General features: G+C 41.6%; 1 protein-coding gene across 2 annotated transcripts in view; it reads left to right on the top strand.

Moving 5' to 3' along the window:
* Positions 1-4,297: 4,297 nt before the first annotated feature.
* EEIG1 (estrogen-induced osteoclastogenesis regulator 1) overlaps positions 4,298-18,218 on the top strand; it is a 50,869-nt gene continuing 36,948 nt past the window's right edge. Inside the window, exon 1 of one of the 2 annotated variants that reach the window (XM_075185174.1) lies at positions 4,298-4,396. The gene's annotated coding sequence lies outside the window, so the exon portion shown is untranslated. The remainder of the gene's footprint in view (positions 4,397-18,218) is intronic. The other variant, XM_075185176.1, reaches the window with a different exon arrangement.

Below are 18,218 nucleotides of genomic sequence, written 5' to 3'. Positions count from 1 at the left end.
TTACTAAGGATCAAATAATGTTTGAGGTTACCATATGTTAAAAATTGGGCAGACTAGATGGACCAAGCGGTTCTTATCTGCCATCAAATTCTATGTTTCTATATAGCTCACACTCCCCTCTGCAGTTTCACACAGCCCCTGGTTTTCTCCAAAGTCCTGGGGAAAATGGCTGCACGGAGCAGGCACAGGGCCTCAGGGGAGAAGCTGGATTAGGTGGTAAGGCAGCTTAATACACCTTAACGTAACGACTAGATCCATAAAGTGCACTTTTGTCTTGATGGGCTGACCTAATCAGTACACGTTGTTCTATTATAAATTGCAAACGTCGGGGCTGTATATACAGTTCACAGTACCCTAAGTATTGTGAGTGCTCCATCTGACATTATTATTATTTTTACTGGGAAAATAAGTGGTTAATGATAAAAACAAGAAAATTACAAGTGAATAAAATGATCATGAATTAAATTCTATGCTGCTCTCTTGCATACCTCTCGCCATTTAACGAAGGAAAATCAGGATAAAATAGGCTCCGCCCATGACCTGCCAAAACCATACCCACAATCCACCTTAACCCATCCTAATCTGCATTAGCCCCACCTACATTCATGAAAAGTCATAATAAATGTTTATTTCGGCAAAGTTGACTCCTTTTCACAGTGTAATCATTTTTTTTCTCTGTGTTTCCCCAGTTTATTTTCAATTGCAATAATCTGAGCTGAAATCGTCAATTGTGGTAACAGCTACAGAAATGCCTTTAATTTCGGTTAACAGATTCAGCCTAGGCTGTTGCTATTGAGAAAAGAAGTGGCAAAACCAGAAACAAAGATTCCTACTCTGTGAAAAGGAACTGGGTTAGCAGGTATGCCTATCAGTCCAAATAAGGACTTATGTAGAAACAAGCTTCACTGCCATTAATACACTATTGTCCTAAAAAGGACAGGCCAAGGTGAGCTCGTCATTGTTGCCAACATTCTAAACTCATTTCCACAACACTTTGTTGCTGGGGAGGTCACCTAAGGACGGTATACGCGATGCTGCCTAGGCAGACCACAGTGCACTACAAGTTCCATCATGACCAAACTTAGTTATAATGTATTTTTTTTATATTTTAAATACTTCTTCAATAAATATCAACTTATAAAATGAAGAGAGAGGGAACAAATAGTGAGAACTGTGTCTTATACACAGAAAAAAAGACAAGACAGATTTGGACTGTTGGATTGTCAACAGAAATTAGGGAGAGTTGGCAACTATAATATGACCAGAGAGGAATTGTGGTCATAGGCTGCAGACAGACAGACTATAGGAAACTCAGAAAAGATTGGCTAAGATGACATACCCATATACCTCCAAACTCTTCTAGGTTAGACGGGACAGTCCCATTGTCTTGACAACCATGGCTTTGTCACGAATGCTGGGAGGAGGTATGTTCTGCTCACCACCGCTATGCACAGCAGACTGGCGGTGAGCAGTTGCCACACGCACCTATCACTGGTGTAAATGACAATACCATTGTTTTTTTTATGGGAGTGGAATGGGGTTAGATGCGGTCTACCAATTCAGAAGCACTACATACACCCACAAGGCAAATGGTGCACCAACAGGTCATGACAACATCCCATTTTCCTAAAAACTATCAATAAAGTGGTATGTAAAGCTGGCTGCCCACTTTACAGGCAGGAAATAAGCCTGTGTGAATAATGTTATTTTTTTGTATTATGCTGCTGATTAAAACTAGTTGCAAGTGTACACATGCATATTGCACATACACGTAGTCCATACTCCACATTCCTGATTTAAAAAATCAAGAAAACTGCTTGCAAGACCATACCCCTAATTTGCCCATACACAATTTACAATAATCATGGCCCCAGTTGGTAGGCCTTGACTCTTTTCGCTAACCAAAAAATTTTGGGGGGGTAAAAAATGTGACTGTTGGTGTGTATGCTATACACTTTGAGAGTAATTTCAATGGACTCTATTTAGTCTATAAGAAATTAACGATGATGTGACAATGCTAAAGGGGGAAAAAGACTTGTCTACAATTTCAAACCCACAGTTTTGTAAGTATACCCCCCTAGGACATCTGGTCATGTGCAAGAACAAAAGGACAAAAAATAATAAGAAAACTTAAAAATCTAGTTGGCAATACCCTTGGTGCTCCGCTTACCATTGATTGTGAGTGTGCTAAGCAAGTATAAGTGTAAATACAATATTTATTCACATTAGCGATCAATAAATATAATATATTCTGGCCAGAATTCAAGTGTCAAACTAACAAGTTGATGGCATAAAAAACTGTAAATAGTCCAATTGCTGGTGTCAATGTTAGCCACGTTCCACAAAGGATAGACCTAAGCAGCTGGCCTGTGGATTGGCTAGTACCACAGTCCAAAATCCAGTGTAGGAATGGGTTTTGTCCAAGTCTCTATAAGCAGATTCACCTCGATACTGGAGGCTCCCTCGGGAATCCCTGAGAAAGCCTCCAGTATTGAGGTGAAACGCGTTGGTATAGACCACATCACGCTAACAGAACGAGAGGGATCCTTTATCAAGGGACAGCTTTCACTCTCAACATTACGAGTAACACTCTGCATTTAGCAACAGCGTCCGTCTGCCGAAGCAGAGGAATTTTCACCTACACATGCGCAGCACCGCTCGTCGCAGCGACGAATTTTCCCGAACAACAGAGGAGAGCGACAATCTGCGCCCTCCCCTAGTAAACTAGAAGAGGTAAGAGGATCACCCAGCAGAAAAGTTACGGCGTCAAGCCCAAAACCGGTCAGTGACTTTGTCAGCGATGGAATACCTTTCAGTATGCAGACAGCACCACACCAATAGAATCTGCTTATAGAGACTTGGACAAAACCGATTCCTACTTTGGATTTTGAACTGTGTTACACCAATCAGATTCCAGCTATCAATTATTCAGTACATTCTACAAGATGATAGCTAGAATCTGATTGGTTGCTATAGGCAACATCTCCACTTTTCAAACCCACCGGAAAACTCTCAGCTTGATACATTTACCCCCTGGACTCGTAGCTAGTTTGTGTAGATGGTACTTAGCTAACATTGACACCAGCAATTGGACTATTTATTTTTTTATGCCATCAACTTGCTTGTTGTACACTTGAATTCTGACCAGAATATATTATATTTATTGATCGATATTGTGAACAAAAATTGTATTTACACTTATACTGGTTTAGCACACTCACAATCCATGGTAAGCGGAGCCACAAGGGTATTGTCAGCTAGATTTCTATTTTGAGGGTAAGGATACTATCCTCTCCCGTAGGCAGCACCTATACCAGGCCTGTCCAACCTGCGGCCCTCCAGGTGTTTTTAAATTACAAGCCCCAGCATGCTTTGCCAGTAGACAACCTGTTGATAGCTGGAAGGGAATGCTGGGACTCGTAGTTTCACAACATCTGGAGGGCCGCAGGTTGGGCAGGCCTGACCTATACCATTCATTCTCTAAATGACCTTACTTAGGACAACGCTGGGGTCTTTCTTTGCTAAAACTTAAAATTCAGTGGTTAGGAACAATAACTAGAGCACACTACAATAATCTGACTGGCCTGGCATATGTTAGGGCAGTGATGGCTAACCTGTGACACTCAAGGTATTTGTGAAACTACAAGCCCCAGCATGCTTTGCCAGCTATGAGTTAGTTATCTACTGGCAAAGCATGCTGGGGCTTGTAGTTTCACAACACCTGGAATGTCACAGGTTACCCATCACTGTGTTAGGGGCTGTAGCTCCATAGGTGACATCAATTTTTGGAGCCTGAGCAGAAAATGTGTAAAATCTTTTGAGGAAATACCTCAGTTTTACTGATAATATAAAAAATATGGACGAGATTATTGTTGTAAAAATCTGAATATACAGGACATTGAAGTTTTAATGAGGACTCTTTTGCATATACCACATTTTTGGAGTTACATAATAGTTCTATTTATTTTACATCAACCCCATTCCACATAACATAGCTGTCACTTCCAGACACGTCATGCTGTATCTGAGCCCAAAACACAGCCTCAGCTATTCAATTGATGTATCCTCCAATCACAGGACTCACGTCTCAATCTCTGGCCAATCAAATCGGTGCCTCTTGTTACCAGCCAATAGTGTGTCGCAAATCTGTGCGTCCCGCCAATCACTGCGTGGCATTCTGTGGATGCGTCACTGTAACTAGAATTTCAGTGTAGAATTGGCATTCTGGAAGGTGAACAGTTGGCGGCAGTTACGTAACTTGCGTAAATCGGTCGCTCTACCCAGTGATAGTGGATGGCGCCGTGGCGCTCCTAACGTCAATAGCGTAAGGAGACTGTGAGGTCTGCGGTCAGAAGGCGGCTGGAAGGGAGATAAGAAGAGCCGGTGACAGCACCAGGTATGTGCAGCTCTGTCAGTGGTCACTGAGAGGTACCATGCTGGGGTCATTGCAATCTAGAGGTGCAATGCACTAAATACCTGGGACAGGCATTCACCTGGACTGTGCAGTTACTGGTGGGTGGGCTGTAGGGTATATTTACTGCAGGTGGACTCACTGGTAGGTATATAGGACAAGTCTGTGCACTAGCTGCAAGGTTCAGGTACATAGTCCTACAAATGGGTATATAGTCTGTACCTGTACACAGCGGAGTCACTAATGGGTATATAGTCCCTTCCTGTACACAGCGGAGTCACTAATGGGTATATAGTCTGTTCCTGTACACAGAGGAGTCACTAATGGGTATATAGTCTGTACCTGTACACAGCGGAGTCACTAATGGGTATATAGTCTGTACCTGTACACAGGGCAGTCACTAATGGGTATATAGTCTGTTCCTGTACACAGGGGAGTCACTAATGGGTATATAGTCTGTTCCTGTACACAGCGGAGTCACTAATGGGTATATAGTCTGTTCCTGTACACATCGGAGTCACTAATGGGTATATAGTCTGTTCCTGTACACGGCAGAGTCACTAATGGGTATATAGTATGTACCTGTACACAGCGGAGTCACTAATGGGTATATAGTCTGTTCCTGTACACAGCGGAGTACTAATGGGTATATAGTCTGTTCCTGTACACAGTGGAGTCACTAATGGGTATATAGTCTGTACCTGTACACAGCGGAGTCACTAATGGGTATATAGTTAGTTCCTGTACACAGAGGAGTCACTAATGGGTATATAGTCTGTTCCTGTACACATCGGAGTCACTAATGGGTATATAGTCTGTTCCTGTACACAGTGGAGTCACTAATGGGTATATAGTCTGTACCTGTACACAGCGGAGTCACTAATGGGTATATAGTTAGTTCCTGTACACAGAGGAGTCACTAATGGGTATATAGTTTGTTCCTGTACATAGCGGAGTCACTAATGGGTATATAGTATGTACCTGTACACAGCGGAGTCACTAATGGGTATATAGTCTGTTCCTGTACACAGCGGAGTACTAATGGGTATATAGTCTGTTCCTGTACACAGTGGAGTCACTAATGGGTATATAGTCTGTACCTGTACACAGCGGAGTCACTAATGGGTATATAGTTAGTTCCTGTACACAGAGGAGTCACTAATGGGTATATAGTTTGTTCCTGTACATAGCGGAGTCACTAATGGGTATATAGCCTGTTCCTGTACACAGCGGAGTCACTAATGGGTATATAGTACGTTCCTGTACACAGCGGAGTCACTAATCGGTATATAGTCTGTTCCTGTACACAGTGGAGTCACTAATGGGTATATAGTACGTTCCTGTACACAGCGGAGTCACTAATTGGTATACAGTCTGTACCTGTACACAGCGGATTCACTAATGGGTATATAGTCTGTTCCTGTACACAGGGGAGTCACTAATGGATATATAGTCTGTACCTGTACACAGCGGAGTCACTAATGGGTATATAGTTAGTTCCTGTACACAGAGGAGTCACTAATGGGTATATAGTTAGTTCCTGTACACAGAGGAGTCACTAATGGGTATATAGTTTGTTCCTGTACATAGCGGAGTCACTAATGGGTATATAGTCTGTTCATGTACACAGCGGAGTCACTAATGGGTATATAGCCTGTTCCTGTACACAGCGGAGTCACTAATGGGTATATAGTCTGTTCCTGTACACAGCGGAGTCACTAATGGGTATATAGTCTGTTCCTGTACACAGCGGAGTCACTAATGGGTATATAGTTAGTTCCTGTACACAGAGGAGTCACTAATGGGTATATAGTCTGTTCCTGTACACAGCGGAGTCACTAATGGGTATATAGTCTGTTCCTGTACACAGTGGAGTCACTAATGGGTATTTAGTCTGTTCCTGTACACAGCGGAGTCACTAATGGGTATATAGTCTGTACCTGTACACAGTGGAGTCACTAATGGGTATATAGTTAGTTCCTGTACACAGTGGAGTCACTAATGGGTATATAGTGTGTTCCTGTGCATGCTGTGGTCACTATTGGGTATATAGTATGTACCTGTACACAGGGGAGTCACTAATGGGTATATAGTCTGTACCTGTACACAGCGGAGTCACTAATGGGTATATAGTGTGTTCCTGTACACAGTGGAGTCACTAATGGGTATATAGTCTGTACCTGTACACAGTGGAGTCACTAATGGGTATATAGTCTGTACCTGTGCATGCTGTGGTCACTATTGGGTATATAGTGTGTTCCTGTACACAGTGGAGTCACTAATGGGTATATAGTCTGTTCCTGTACACAGTGGAGTCACTAATGGGTATTTAGTCTGTTCCTGTACACAGCGGAGTCACTAATGGGTATATAGTCTGTTCCTGTACACAGCGGAGTCACTAATGGGTATATAGTCTGTTCCTGTACACAGCGGAGTCACTAATGGGTATATAGTCTGTTCCTGTACACAGCGGAGTCACTAATGGGTATATAGTCTGTTCCTGTACACAGGGGAGTCACTAATGGGTATATAGTCTGTTCCTGTACACAGCGGAGTCACTAATGGGTATATAGTCTGTTCCTGTACACAGCGGAGTCACTAATGGGTATATAGTCTGTTCCTGTACACAGTGGAGTCACTAATGGGTATATAGTTATTTCCTGTACACAGAGGAGTCACTAATGGGTATATAGTGTGTTCCTGTACACAGCGGAGTCACTAATGGGTATATAGTCTGTTTCTGTACACAGTGGAGTCACTAATGGGTATATAGTTAGTTCCTGTACACAGAGGAGTCACTAATGGGTATATAGTCTGTTCCTGTACACAGCGGAGTCACTAATGGGTATATAGTCTGTTCCTGTAAACAGTGGAGTCACTAATGGGTATTTAGTCTGTTCCTGTACACAGCGGAGTCACTAATGGGTATATAGTCTGTACCTGTACACAGCGGAGTCACTAATGGGTATATAGTCTGTTCCTGTACACAGTGGAGTCACTAATGGGTATTTAGTCTGTTCCTGTACACAGCGGAGTCACTAATGGGTATATAGTCTGTTCCTGTACACAGCGGAGTCACTAATGGGTATATAGTCTGTTCCTGTACACAGCGGAGTCACTAATGGGTATATAGTCTGTTCCTGTACACAGCGGAGTCACTAATGGGTATATAGTCTGTTCCTGTACACAGGGGAGTCACTAATGGGTATATAGTCTGTTCCTGTACACAGCGGAGTCACTAATGGGTATATAGTCTGTTTCTGTACACAGTGGAGTCACTAATGGGTATATAGTTATTTCCTGTACACAGAGGAGTCACTAATGGGTATATAGTGTGTTCCTGTACACAGCGGAGTCACTAATGGGTATATAGTCTGTTTCTGTACACAGTGGAGTCACTAATGGGTATATAGTTAGTTCCTGTACACAGAGGAGTCACTAATAGGTATATAGTCTGTACCTGTACACAGCGGAGTCACTAATGGGTATATAGTGTGTTCCTGTACACAGAGGAGTCACTAATGGGTATATAGTGTGTTCCTGTACACAGTGGAGTCACTAATGGGTATATAGTCTGTACCTGTACACAGCGGAGTCACTAATGGGTATATAGTGTGTTCCTGTACACAGTGGAGTCACTAATGGGTATATAGTCTGTACCTGTACACAGTGGAGTCACTAATGGGTATATAGTGTGTTCCTGTACACAGAGGAGTCACTAATGGGTATATAGTGTGTTCCTGTACACAGTGGAGTCACTAATGGGTATATAGTCTGTACCTGTACACAGCGGAGTCACTAATGGGTATATAGTGTGTTCCTGTACACAGTGGAGTCACTAATGGGTATATAGTGTGTTCCTGTACACAGTGGAGTCACTAATGGGTATATAGTCTGTTCCTGTACACAGTGGAGTCACTAATGGGTATATAGTCTGTTCCTGTACACAGTGGAGTCACTAATGGGTATATAGTGTGTTCCTGTGCATGCTGTGGTCACTATTGGGTATATAGTGTGTTCCTGTACACACTGGAGTCACTATTGGGTATATAGTGTGTTCCTGTACACAGCGGAGTCACTAATGGGTATATAGTCTGTTCCTGTACACAGCGGAGTCACTAATGGGTATATAGTCTGTTCCTGTACACAGCGGAGTCACTAATGGGTATATAGTCTGTACCTGTACACAGCGGAGTCACTAATGGGTATATAGTTAGTTCCTGTACACAGAGGAGTCACTAATGGGTATATAGTCTGTTCCTGTACACAGCGGAGTCACTAATGGGTATATAGTCTGTTCCTGTAAACAGTGGAGTCACTAATGGGTATTTAGTCTGTTCCTGTACACAGCGGAGTCACTAATGGGTATATAGTCTGTACCTGTACACAGCGGAGTCACTAATGGGTATATAGTGTGTTCCTGTACACAGTGGAGTCACTAATGGGTATATAGTCTGTACCTGTACACAGTGGAGTCACTAATGGGTATATAGTCTGTACCTGTACACAGCGGAGTCACTAATGGGTATATAGTCTGTTCCTGTACACAGCGGAGTCACTAATGGGTATATAGTCTGTTCCTGTACACAGCGGAGTCACTAATGGGTATATAGTCTGTTCCTGTACACAGCGGAGTCACTAATGGGTATATAGTCTGTTCCTGTACACAGCGGAGTCACTAATGGGTATATAGTCTGTTCCTGTACACAGCGGAGTCACTAATGGGTATATAGTTAGTTCCTGTACACAGAGGAGTCACTAATGGGTATATAGTGTGTTCCTGTACACAGCGGAGTCACTAATGGGTATATAGTCTGTTTCTGTACACAGTGGAGTCACTAATGGGTATATAGTTAGTTCCTGTACACAGAGGAGTCACTAATGGGTATATAGTCTGTACCTGTACACAGCGGAGTCACTAATGGGTATATAGTGTGTTCCTGTACACAGAGGAGTCACTAATGGGTATATAGTGTGTTCCTGTACACAGTGGAGTCACTAATGGGTATATAGTCTGTACCTGTACACAGCGGAGTCACTAATGGGTATATAGTGTGTTCCTGTACACAGTGGAGTCACTAATGGGTATATAGTGTGTTCCTGTACACAGTGGAGTCACTAATGGGTATATAGTCTGTACCTGTACACAGAGGAGTCACTAATGGGTATATAGTCTGTACCTGTACACAGCGGAGTCACTAATGGGTATATAGTCTGTTCCTGTACACAGCGGAGTCACTAATGGGTATATAGTCTGTTCCTGTACACAACGGAGTCACTAATGGGTATATAGTCTGTTCCTGTACACAGCGGAGTCACTAATGGGTATATAGTCTGTTCCTGTACACAGCGGAGTCACTAATGGGTATATAGTCTGTTCCTGTACACAGTGGAGTCACTAATGGGTATATAGTTAGTTCCTGTACACAGAGGAGTCACTAATGGGTATATAGTCTGTTCCTGTACACAGCGGAGTCACTAATGGGTATATAGTCTGTTTCTGTACACAGTGGAGTCACTAATGGGTATATAGTTAGTTCCTGTACACAGAGGAGTCACTAATGGGTATATAGTCTGTACCTGTACACAGCGGAGTCACTAATGGGTATATAGTGTGTTCCTGTACACAGAGGAGTCACTAATGGGTATATAGTGTGTTCCTGTACACAGTGGAGTCACTAATGGGTATATAGTCTGTACCTGTACACAGCGGAGTCACTAATGGGTATATAGTGTGTTCCTGTACACAGTGGAGTCACTAATGGGTATATAGTCTGTACCTGTACACAGTGGAGTTACTAATGGGTATATAGTGTGTTCCTGTACACAGAGGAGTCACTAATGGGTATATAGTGTGTTCCTGTACACAGTGGAGTCACTAATGGGTATATAGTCTGTACCTGTACACAGCGGAGTCACTAATGGGTATATAGTGTGTTCCTGTACACAGCGGAGTCACTAATGGGTATATAGTCTGTTCCTGTACACAGTGGAGTCACTAATGGGTATATAGTGTGTTCCTGTGCATGCTGTGGTCACTATTGGGTATATAGTGTGTTCCTGTACACAGCGGAGTCACTAATGGGTATATAGTCTGTACCTGTACACAGCGGAGTCACTAATGGGTATATAGTCTGTACCTGTACATGCTGTGCTCACTATTGGGTATATAGTATATGTATTCGCAGAATAAAAATAATAACATACCAATAACAATTTTCCTGAAACAATCGCCATTCACCACTCCCTATACTGCCTGTCTGGCACACACAGTATCACTGTATAATTGGTATGTAACTGTATAGTGATGTTTATTTATATGTACACTAAATATTGACTGTACCTGGATCACTGTGTCACTAATGTGTATATTTTTTACCTCTATTTTGCACATCTACTTGTCAGTATGCTATAATTACTCTCTATTTTCACCCAGTGTGCTGCTATTTCTATGATTTATCCTTTAAAGTTAACAAAACTTTTCCATACTAGGGAACATTAATGAACATAATAGTGAATTAATTTGCTATGTTGACTTTCTGCGTGTATGACGTTGGATGCACCCAGAATTTTAATTAATTGAAAAGGACAGTGTCACTATTTATCTATGTGACCCACAGCACAATGGTTTTGACATTTATGTAGGATTTGCTTTTAAGACATCTAATGTTATTAAGGCACTTGTCCTACTCCACGTTCTGGTGTAAAAAAAACCAAAACATTTACCAGGTGTCAATTGGGAGGTAGTTGCAAAAATTATCAGTACACTGTTTAAGAATAGATTCACAAGCGGACCAGCAGAGGTGTCCCTGGTAATTGTGTTCAGTCAGTAAACTGTGACTGCCTGCCATTCAGTGGATGTCATTCATTTGTACAACCTGTCATTTATTGACCTGTAATTCATGGATTAAGCACTAATTACTCTCAATTGTGTTGGTTATCAAGGATTTGGCTTATGCTACAGTGGAAAGTGACATTCTAGGGTGGATGTCACTCGTCATATTGGCACCTGAAGTCCTATTCTTATATAAATCGAAAATGTGTACACCCACCGACCTACCCCCATTTAATTTTTTATTAATTATTTTTCTTGTCAAGGCAGCGCGTCACCGTTGTATAGATACCATATCGCAGAACATACTTACGTTGCTCCATAATAAAAGTCAAATATTCATCATCATCATCATCTATTTATATAGCGCCACTTATTCTGCAGCGCTGTTCAGAGAACTCACTCACATCAGTCCCTGCCCCATTGGGGCTTACAGTCTAAATTCCCTAACATACACACACACAGATTAGGGTCAATTTGTTAGCAGCCAATTAACCTACCAGTATGTTTTTTGGAGTGTGGGAGGAAACCAGAGCACCCGGAGGAAACCCACACAAACACGGGGAGAACATACAAACTCCACACAGATAAGGCCATGGTTGGGAATTGAACTCATGACCCCAGTGCTGTGAGGCAGAAGTGCTAACCACTGAGCCACCTTGCTGCCCATTAGGTGTTTCCCTCATGAAATCATTATTATCAATAATCCATACCTTCATACTCAACCATTGTATTATATACATTGGACATTTTGCAGCCCTATTTTTTGCGGTGCTAATTATCAATATCGTATTATATAAGGTTCACATTGTACACTGAGAGGTGAAGAACCATATAGTATATTTTTAACCAACCCCCCCACCTCTTAAGTCTTTTGGTTTGGCTTAAAGCTATGTGGCAGCTTGCACGCACGTGGCCTACAATGTTCAGACAAGCGTTAATGCAGATACTATATAACCGTCACACGACCACATCCTGTGTGAGACTTCAGCATCCTCTGATAATGCTCAAACCCTTTCGCTCGCATCCTAAGCACCTCAACAGGCCGCTGTCCCAGTATATGCTGAGTTGCAATCAACTTGATACCTGTATAGGAGAGCATGAGATATGGCTGCATCAAGCACACAAGCTTCATGAGTGTTGCTTATTTATAAGGAAGATTTATTCCCGGTTGGACCAGATATATCCTATGTCACTGCTTGTGGACAAAGTCATAAAATCTCTCCGAGTGAGTTCCAGCAAGTCGTGTGAATGTTCGTGTAGATCACTGTGTGAGAAAGTCAGAGTCACACGGCGTGGGTGTCACTTACCGTCAGTGACATGTCTCCTGAATCATTTGTCATCCGATCCCTCGATATGGGTTTCACCGAATCATTTCCATATATATATATATATATTTATTTATTTTTGTTTCTTACTAGCACATCTCCCTGTCAGATCATTTACCTGCTAGTAACATGAACATGACACTGCTCATATCAGAATACCGCCCTAGTGCACGATTAAATCAAATTTTCCCGCTTTTAATTTGTATTTTAATTAAAAAGGGTAAAAAAAATGATCCTATAGGTTTCTTAAAATGAACCGGACACCTACACAGAGAGTGACGGCGGCAATTTTGTGAGCCGTGTCAATGTTTAGCCCCTCAGTTCACTAGCAACTAGTGACAACGCTGAGTCACGAGGTCATGGATACTGAATGTTGGTTCAGTACACAAAATGGCCGCCTCAGCTCTGTCTAGGTAATAGGTCTACCTTGACACAAATGGCTCTTTTTATGTTCAAAGGAAGATAGAAACTAGCTCACCCATCCAATATATTGCTATAATATAATTTAAAACGTTTATTGTACTGTTCTTTAAACAAGAAATGGTTATATTGAGTGTAAAGTATATAGTGTTTGCTTATCTGCCGTTGAGTGACAAGACTCCTATCCTAAGTGATGATCCTGTGATGTTTTACCAGCCTTGGCTGTAGACTAGTAAGAGGTTGATTGCGGTGTTTACAGACACAATAGATCACAGCCTGTGCTGCACGCCTGTCCTTGACATAAGATATAAAATAAATTGCAGTCACAAGGGAGCTTGGGCAGGGCCTGGCTGACTCCCTGTAATTCTTCATACATTTCCATGTTTTATGAGGCAAACTGAAACATTTCTTATTCATCCCTATTACAGTCCCGGAAAGCATTTAGGGCTAGATTTACTTAACTGCGGGTTTGAAGAAGTGGAGATGTTGCCTATAGCAACCAATCAGATGCTAGCTTTCATTTTGTAGAATGCACTAAATAAATGATAGCTAGAATCTGATTGGTTGCTATAGGCAACATCTACACTTTTTCAAACCAGCCGTTTAGTAAATATACCCCCTAGTGACTAAATAAACAATGCCCCCCACCAAAAATTATTAGTCACCTATATGCCATGTAAGCAACCTTTTTATGGGCTAAAGCAATATTTCTAGGAATGCATCCTATCGATTCTGTAGGAACCAGTGACATCATTTTGGTACTGGATAAACAAATATTAATGAGGTACTGGTTCCTAGGATACATTCTAATAAATATTGATTCAGCCAATAGAATGGCTACTTCTGCTGTATGTAAGCGACAGGTACCTTTTAAATGATTCCTTAACGCCTCCCAAGTCATAAGAGATTCCTACAATGATTGTAGGGTGCAACAGTTTTGCATTTCGTTAAAGTAACTGGACACCCTTTCTTATTGAGACACTAATCCCTGTTCCGGACAGGGATCAGCAGCAGGACCTTGAAAAGGAGAGGGGATATTTAGTGCGATAGAGCAGAATGCCAAATCATTGGTTATGAGCCATCTATGACACTGACATCCGCCCCAGTGCTCACAATCATGACACTGACACCTGTCTAAGTAGGGATCATCATTTAGAGAAGGGAGAGTGTACAGTAAGTATCGACTCATCCCTTTTCATATGAAAGGACAGTGTCAAAACGTTTGGGTTTTTTTTAGGTTCCGACACACCGATAAGAATTTGGCTATCAACCATCGCTTAAAGCAGCATCCCACATAGAACTTTTAATATTTTTTCTTAAAATAGAAAGTAGCTCTCTAAATATGCAACTTATAGTCATTTTTCTTAGCTGTCCTCCTACGAATCATTATCTCCTTTTCAAAATCTCTCCGGAGGGCACAAAGTATGACTGCCAGTCGTACACAGGCTCACCCCTCTCCGCATGACATGTGAAGGCAGAGGGGAGGAGGATGTTACATTACACACAACAGATAGTGCTTAGATGGATGTTCCAAAGCCCTCTGTGCTAATTACATCGTGTGCTATGTGACTGTGGTTGCCATAGTAGGTCCATGACACTATGCAAAATGGTACCTCATTAATAGCAGCCTGAAGAAACAAACTAGGGAAAAATGATGAATAACGAGACTCTGCTTATAGTCCTACACAGTGATTTATGTTAAAGAAGCATTACTAGTTGTGGGATGGATGCATATGGATATATATAGCAGTGTAGGGACTGATGCAGAGCTGGTCGAAATCGTGCCCCCGTATCACAGGTGCAATTTGCATTAATTAAAAAAGCAGCAATTGTGACAGTATGCAAAGTGGCGAATATCTTAAGATACGTGCTTCATATACGCCAGGCATACGTCACATATACTAACATCCCTCCTGCGTCCATATTTTTAACCATTTATTCTGTTTGCAGCAAACGCAATCACTATTAAGCATCAGTATACTGCTTGGAGCTCATATATTACATTCCACTTTAGTGCTAGATGCATTTCAATTCCCTTTCAGGGTCAAAATACAATGTATTATCATCCCGGCTGAGACTAACACCATTTATAAACTGCAGTGGAAACTTTTCTACCGGAAGGGTTCCAAGGCCACTATAGAACAAGGGGGGCTTTTGTCCCAGTCCACACACACACAAGTAGGTTGGTTGACGGGACTTCAACCTCCATAAGCCATTGTTACATTAGTCATATATTGGCTGCATTGCGTTCGACAGATGTGTGAATTAGTAAGGACTATTGAGTGATACTTGGGCTTCTCGTGAGTGTTTTCACGTTGCCACCGAGAGGTTTGAACCCGTTCCCACGTGTGTTCTGAGGAAAAATGTTTTTAAATGGTTTTCATTCTTACCTCTCAATGCTGTGACAGTGGATTCTATTCCAGCTAGGGAGCTATCGGTGCGGAGTTTGTATGTTCTCCTGTGTTCCACAGTAGCAGGGACTGATGTAGGAGATTAAGCACTCTCTGTAAAGCACATACTATGGTATGTTGGCACTATACAAATAAAGGTTAATATTACTAATTGTAAAATATGCATTAGTTATATAACAGGTAAATATTCCCACGTTATGACTAATGAAATGTAGAACGCAGGTTTCTCTGTGCATTAATCTATTTGCACGGTCTTCATGTGTATTTATAAACCCGGAATTTGGAATAAATCCACGTGTTTGCTGCACATGTATAAGGCCTCTTGAACATAACCGACAATAGGCAAAACTGCCCACCTTCTTTAATTCACCATAGCTTTACTGTCAAGTCCATTCTTATATCTATCATCATCATCACCATTTATTTATATAGCGTCACTAATTCCGCAGCACTGTACAGAGAACTCGCTCACATCAGTTCCTGCCCCATAGGAGCTTACAGTCTAAATTCCCTAACATAGATACACACAGACAGAGAGAGAGAGACTAGGGCCAAGTTTGTTAGCAGCCAATTAACCTACCAGTATGTTTCTGGAATGTGGGAGGAAACCGGAGCACCCAGAGGAAACCCACACAAACACGGGGAGAACATACAAACTCCTCACAGATAAGGCCATGGTTGGGAATTGAACTCATGACCCCAGCGCTGTGAGGCAGAAGTGCTAACCACTGAGCCACCGTGCTGCCCATCTATCCACAGGCATCTGTCTAGTCACTTATATTCCCCTCCATTTCCACTAATGTTTATGTTCCCTTGTTTTCGAAATTCCACTCTACCCCGGCCTTTTAAAAGGGTCATCTTTGTAACTCGCTTAGTTTTCATTATAATCAGGACTATATAGCAGAACGTAGGCAGAAATGAGCGCTGCTGAGGGTGAAGGTGGCGTGGGCTGTCACGCCTGCAGCTATCGCCATCCTTGTCTCTTCTACTTACCATGAAGCGCCAGCCCAAGATCAAAACCTTACAAAATTTTTTCATTCATGCTTTTAACTTTGGAAAACAACTATTCTGTTATATTTTAAAATTAATTTCAGTTTATACCCCTCAGAGATCTTAACCCCCCCCCTCCCCCCCTCGCACACATTAGGCTGCAGCTTAATCAACCTACTGGATAATCAGGTCCTGTTCAAAAGAAATTTTTCTTAAGCGCAAGGTTCAATGCTTAGGGATGAGGGTATCTTTTTTTATTTATTCTGCCTGAAACTGTCCTTGGTGCATGTTGTGTGGATCGCACTGGTGTCTCTACAGTAATTAGGTCAATAAAAATCACATGTATCTCTGTGTGTGCTTTATGTATAAGAACTGTATATATCTGTATGTGCTTTATGTATAGGAGCTGTGTATATCTGTGTGTGTGCTTTATGTATAGGAGCTGTATATATCTCTGTGTGCTTTATGTATAGGAGCTGTGTATATCTCTATGTGTGCTTTATGTATAGGATCTGTGTATATCTGTGTGTGCTTTATGTATAGGAGCTGTATATATCTGTATGTGCTTTATGTATAGGAGCTGTGTATATCTCTGTGTGCTTTATGTATAGGAGCTGTGTATATCTGTGTGTGCTTTATGTATAAGAGCTGTGTATATCTGTGTGTGCTTTATGTATAGGAGCTGTGTATATCTCTGTGTGCTTTATGTATAAGAGCTGTATATATCTGTGTGTGTGCTTTATGTATAGGAGCTGTGTATATCTGTGTGTGTGCTTTATGTATAGGAGCTGTGTATATCTGTGTGTGTGCTTTATGTATAGGAGCTGTGTATATCTGTGTGTGTGTGTGTGCTTTATGTATAAGAGCTGTGTGTGTGTGTGTGTGTGTGTGTGTGTGCTTTATGTATAGGAGCTGTGTATATCTGTGTGTGTGCTTTATGTATAGGAGCTGTGTATATCTGTGTGTGTGCTTTATGTATAGGAGCTGTGTATATCTGTGTGTGTGTGCTTTATGTATAGGAGCTGTGTATATCTGTGTGTGCTTTATGTATAGGAGCTGTGTATATCTGTGTGTATGCTTTATGTATAGGAGCTGTGTATATCTGTGTGTGTGCTTTATGTATAGGAGCTGTGTATATCTGTGTGTGTGCTTTATGTATAGGAGCTGTGTATATATGTGTGTGTGCTTTATGTATAGGAGCTGTGTATATATGTGTGTGTGCTTTATGTATAGGAGCTGTGTATATCTGTGTGTGTGCTTTATGTATAGGAGCTGTGTATATCTATGTGTGTGCTTTATGTATAGGAGCTGTGTATATCTGTGTGTGTGCTTTATGTATAGGAGCTGTGTATATCTGTGTGTGTGTGTGTGCTTTATGTATAGGAGCTGTGTATATCTGTGTGTGTGCTTTATGTATAGGAGCTGTGTATATCTGTGTGTGTGCTTTATGTATAGGAGCTGTGTATATCTGTGTGTGTGCTTTATGTATAGGAGCTGTGTATATCTGTGTGTGTGCTTTATGTATAGGAGCTGTGTATATCTGTGTGTGTGCTTTATGTATAAGAGCTGTGTATATCTGTGTGTGCTTTATGTATAAGAGCTGTGTATGTCTGTGTGTGCTTTCTGTATAAGAGCTGTGTATATCTGTGTGTGCTTTATGTATAAGAGCTGTGTATATGTGTGTGTGTGCTTTATGTATAGGAGCTGTGTATATCTGTGTGTGTGTGTGTGTGTGTGTGCTTTATGTATAGGAGCTGTGTATATCTGTGTGTGTGTGTGTGTGCTTTATGTATAGGAGCTGTGTATATCTGTGTGTGTGTGTGTGC

This window comes from Mixophyes fleayi, chromosome 9, assembly GCF_038048845.1.
Source record: "Mixophyes fleayi isolate aMixFle1 chromosome 9, aMixFle1.hap1, whole genome shotgun sequence".
Taxonomy (NCBI): domain Eukaryota; kingdom Metazoa; phylum Chordata; class Amphibia; order Anura; family Limnodynastidae; genus Mixophyes; species Mixophyes fleayi.
The sequence above is the reverse complement of the archived record's forward strand: the minus strand, read 5'-3'. Positions and strand labels throughout refer to the sequence as shown.